Here is a 5,026-nt window from a genome sequence, read left to right on the forward strand (position 1 = left end):
ACCAGGAGGGTAGTAATGACCAGGAGGGTAGTAATGACCAGGAGGTAGTAATGACCAGGAGGTAGTAATGACCAGGAGGGTAGTAATGACCAGGAGGGTAGTAATGACCAGGAGGGTAGTAATGACCAGGAGGGTAGTAATGACAGGAGGGTAGTAATGACCAGGAGGGTAGTAATGACCAGGAGGGTAGTAATGACCAGGAGGGTAATGACAGGAGGGTAGTAATGACCAGGAGGGTAGTAATGACCAGGAGGGTAGTAATGACCAGGAGGGTAGTTATGACCAGGAGGGTAGTAATGACCAGGAGGGTAGTAATGACCAGGAGGGTAGTAATGACCAGGAGGGTAGTAATGACCAGGAGGTAGTAATGACCAGGAGGGTAGTAATGACCAGGAGGGTAGTAATGACCAGGAGGGTAGTAATGACCAGGAGGTAGTAATGACCAGGAGGGTAGTAATGACCAGGAGGGTAGTAATGACCTGGAGGGTATAATGACCAGGAGGGTAGTAATGACCAGGAGGGTAGTAATGACCAGGAGGGTAGTAATGACCAGGAGGGTAGTAATGACCAGGAGGGTAGTAATGACCAGGAGGGTAGTAATGACCAGGAGGGAGTAAGACCAGGAGGGTAGTAATGACCAGGGGTAGTAATGACCAGGAGGGTAGTAATGACCAGGAGGGTAGTAATGACCAGGAGGGTAGTAATGACCAGGAGGGTAGTAATGACCAGGAGGGTAGTATGACCAGGAGGGTAGTAATGACCAGGGGGTAGTAATGACCAGGAGGTAGTAATGACCAGGAGGGTAGTAATGAGGAGGGTATAATGACCAGGAGGGTAGTAATGACCAGGAGGGTAGTAATGACCAGGAGGGTAGTAATGACCAGGAGGTAGTTGACCAGGAGGGTAGTAATGACCAGGAGGGTAGTAATGACCAGGAGGGTAGTAATGACCAGGAGGGTAGTAATGACCAGGAGGTAGTAATGACAGGAGGGTAGTAATGACCAGGAGGGTAGTAATGACCAGGAGGGTAGTAATGACCAGGAGGGTAGTAATGACCAGGAGGGTAGTAATGACCAGGAGGGTAGTAATGACCAGGAGGGTAGTAATGACCAGGAGGGTAGTAATGACCAGGAGGGTAGTAATGACCAGGAGGGTAGTAATGACCAGGAGGGTAGTAATGACCAGGAGGGTAGTATGACCAGGAGGGTAGTAATGACCAGGAGGGTAGTAATGACCAGGAGGGTAGTAATGACCAGGAGGGTAGTAATGACCAGGAGGGTAGTAATGACCAGGAGGGTAGTATGACCAGGAGGTAGTAATGACCAGGAGGGTAGTAATGACCAGGAGGGTAGTAATGACCAGGAGGGTAGTAATGACCAGGAGGGTAGTAATGACCAGGAGGGTAGTAATGACCAGGAGGGTAGTTATGACCAGGAGGGTAGTAATGACCAGGAGGGTAGTAATGACCAGGAGGGTAGTAATGACCAGGAGGGTAGTAATGACCAGGAGGGTAGTAATGACCAGGAGGGTAGTAATGACCAGGAGGGTAGTAATGACCAGGAGGTAGTAATGACCAGGAGGGTAGTAATGACCAGGAGGGTAGTAATGACCAGGAGGGTAGTAATGACCAGGAGGGTAGTAATGACCAGGAGGGTAGTTATGACCAGGAGGGTAGTAATGACCAGGAGGGTAGTAATGACCAGGAGGGTAGTAATGACCAGGAGGGTAGTAATGACCAGGAGGGTAGTAATGACCAGGAGGGTAGTAATGACCAGGAGGGTAGTAATGACCAGGAGGGTAGTAATGACCAGGAGGGTAGTAATGACCAGGAGGTAGTAATGACCAGGAGGGTAGTAATGACCAGGAGGGTAGTAATGACCAGGAGGGTAGAATGACCAGGAGGGTAGTAATGACCAGGAGGGTAGTAATGACCAGGAGGGTAGTATGACCAGGAGGGTAGTAATGACCAGGAGGGTAGTAATGACCAGGAGGGTAGTAATGACCAGGAGGGTAGTTATGACCAGGAGGGTAGTAATGACCAGGAGGGTAGTAATGACCAGGAGGGTAGTAATGACCAGGAGGGTAGTAATGACCAGGAGGGTAGTAATGACCAGGAGGGTAGTAATGACCAGGAGGGTAGTAATGACCAGGAGGGTAGTAATGACCAGGAGGGTAGTAATGACCAGGAGGGTAGTAATGACCAGGAGGGTAGTTATGACCAGGAGGGTAGTAATGACCAGGAGGGTAGTAATGACCAGGAGGGTAGTAATGACCAGGAGGGTAGTAATGACCAGGAGGGTAGTATGACCAGGAGTAGTAATGACCAGGAGGGTAGTAATGACCAGGAGGGTAGTAATGACCAGGAGGGTAGAATGACAGGAGGGTAGTAATGACCAGGAGGGTAGTAATGACCAGGAGGGTAGTAATGACCAGGAGGGTAGTAATGACCAGGAGGGTAGTAATGACCAGGAGGGTAGTAATGACCGAGGGTAGTAATGACCAGGAGGGTAGTAATGACCAGGAGGGTAGTAATGACCAGGAGGGTAGTAATGACCAGGAGGGTAGTAATGACCAGGAGGGTAGTATGACCAGGAGGGTAGTAATGACCAGGAGGGTAGTAATGACCAGGAGGGTATAATGACCAGGAGGGTAGTAATGACCAGGAGGTAGTAATGACCAGGAGGGTAGTAATGACCAGGAGGGTAGTAATGACCAGAGGGTAGTAATGACCAGGAGGGTAGTAATGACCAGGAGGGTAGTAATGACCAGGAGGGTAGTAATGACCAGGAGGGTAGTAATGACCAGGAGGGTAATGACCAGGAGGGTAGTAATGACCAGGAGGGTAGTAATGACCAGGAGGGTAGTAATGACCAGGAGGGTAGTAATGACCAGGAGGGTAGTAATGACCAGGAGGGTAGTAATGACCAGGAGGGTAGTAATGACCAGGAGGGTAGTAATGACCAGGAGGGTAGTAATGACCAGGAGGGTAGTAATGACCAGGAGGGTAGTAATGACCAGGAGGGTAGTAATGACCAGGAGGGTAGTAATGACCAGGAGGGTAGTAATGACCAGGAGGGTAGTAATGACCAGGAGGGTAGTAATGACCAGGAGGGTAGTAATGACCAGGAGGGTAGTAATGACCAGGAGGGTAGTAATGACCAGGAGGGTAGTAATGACCAGGAGGGTAGTAATGACCAGGAGGGTAGTAATGACCAGGAGGGTAGTAATGACCAGGAGGGTAGTAATGACCAGGAGGGTAGTAATGACCAGGAGGGTAGTAATGACCAGGAGGGTAGTAATGACCAGGAGGGTAGTAATGACCTGGAGGGTAATGACCAGGAGGGTAGTAATGACCAGGAGGGTAGTAATGACCAGGAGGGTAGTAATGACCAGGAGGGTAGTAATGACCAGGAGGGTAGTAATGACCAGGAGGGTAGTAATGACCAGGAGGGTAGTAATGACCAGGAGGGTAGTTATGACCAGGAGGTAGTAATGACCAGGAGGGTAGTAATGACCAGGAGGGTAGTAATGACCAGGAGGGTAGTAATGACCAGGAGGTAGTAATGACCAGGAGGGTAGTAATGACCAGGAGGGTAGTAATGACCAGTAGTATAATGACCAGGAGGGTAGTAATGACCAGGAGGGTAGTAATGACCAGGAGGGTAGTAATGACCAGGGGGTAGTAATGACCAGGAGGGTAGTAATGACCAGGAGGGTAGTAATGACCAGGAGGGTAGTAATGACCAGGAGGGGTAATGACCAGGAGGGTAGTAATGACCAGGAGGGTAGTAATGACCAGGAGGGTAGTATGACCAGGAGGGTAGTAATGACCAGGAGGGTAGTAATGACCAGGAGGGTAGTAATGACCAGGAGGGTAGTAATGACCAGGAGGGTAGTAATGACCAGGAGGGTAGTAATGACCAGGAGGGTAGTAATGACCAGGAGGGTAGTAATGACCAGGAGGGTAGTAATGACCAGGAGGGTAGTAATGACCAGGAGGGGTAATGACCAGGAGGGTAGTAATGACCAGGAGGGTAGTAATGACCAGGAGGGTAGTAATGACCAGGAGGTAGTAATGACCAGGAGGGTAGTAATGACCAGGAGGGTAGTAATGACCAGGAGGGTAGTAATGACCAGGAGGGTAGTATGACAGGAGGGTAGTAATGACCAGGAGGGTAGTAATGACCAGGAGGGTAGTAATGACCAGGAGGGTAGTAATGACCAGGAGGGTAGTAATGACCAGGAGGGTAGTAATGACCAGGAGGGTAGTAATGACCAGGAGGGTAGTAATGACCAGGAGGGTAGTATGACCAGGAGGGTAGTAATGACCAGGAGGGTAGTAATGACCAGGAGGGTAGTAATGACCAGGAGGTAGTAATGACCAGAGGGTAGTAATGACCAGGAGGTAGTAATGACCAGGAGGGTAGTAATGACCAGGAGGGTAGTAATGACCAGGAGGGTAGTAATGACCAGGAGGGTAGTAATGACCAGGAGGGTAGTATGACCAGGAGGGTAGTAATGACCAGGAGGGTAGTAATGACCAGGAGGGTAGTAATGACCAGGAGGGTAGTAATGACCAGGAGGGTAGTAATGACCAGGAGGGTAGTAATGACCAGGAGGGTAGTAATGACCAGGAGGGTAGTAATGACCAGGAGGGTAGTAATGACCAGGAGGGTAGTAATGACCAGGAGGGTAGTAATGACCAGGAGGGTAGTAATGACCAGGAGGGTAGTAATGACCAGGAGGGTAGTTATGACCAGGAGGGTAGTAATGACCAGGAGGGTAGTAATGACCAGGAGGGTAGTAATGACCAGGAGGGTAGTATGACCAGGAGGTAGTAATGACCAGGAGGGTAGTAATGACCAGGAGGGTAGTAATGACCAGGAGGGTAATGACCAGGGGTAGTAATGACCAGGAGGGTAGTAATGACCAGGAGGGTAGTAATGACCAGGAGGGTAGTAATGACCAGGAGGGTAGTAATGACCAGGAGGGTAGTAATGACCAGGAGGGTAGTAATGACCAGGAG

Source organism: Procambarus clarkii, chromosome 27 (assembly GCF_040958095.1).
Source record: "Procambarus clarkii isolate CNS0578487 chromosome 27, FALCON_Pclarkii_2.0, whole genome shotgun sequence".
Taxonomy (NCBI): Eukaryota; Metazoa; Arthropoda; class Malacostraca; order Decapoda; family Cambaridae; genus Procambarus; species Procambarus clarkii.